Below are 321 nucleotides of genomic sequence, written 5' to 3'. Positions count from 1 at the left end.
GCAGCCCGGACCCCGCCGCCGCCTCTCCCGCGATAGCAGAGCTCATCCAGGCCTCGCCGGGGTCGCGGGCTGACCTTAGGGCCACCGCCACCTTCACACGCTGGGCGCTTTCGTTTTGTTTAAACAGCAACAAAATCGGCAAAATTCCTTCAAATTGGGTTCTTAAAGGAAGAACCCGTGAAGAAAAACGTGCCGTGTACACAGACGCACACACCCCGCGCACACCCGGAGAGAGCCGGCGAACCCTAAAGGGCGAGGTGCCGGCTCCTCCCACCCCAAACGCGGTCCTGCGCGCACGCCGTCTCCCCGCGAGTGCCGCGA

The sequence above is a fragment of the Fukomys damarensis genome, unplaced genomic scaffold (assembly GCF_012274545.1).
Source record: "Fukomys damarensis isolate Sample0158 unplaced genomic scaffold, DMR_v1.0_HiC HiC_scaffold_12, whole genome shotgun sequence".
Classification (NCBI taxonomy): domain Eukaryota; kingdom Metazoa; phylum Chordata; class Mammalia; order Rodentia; family Bathyergidae; genus Fukomys; species Fukomys damarensis.
The sequence above is the reverse complement of the archived record's forward strand: the minus strand, read 5'-3'. Positions refer to the sequence as shown.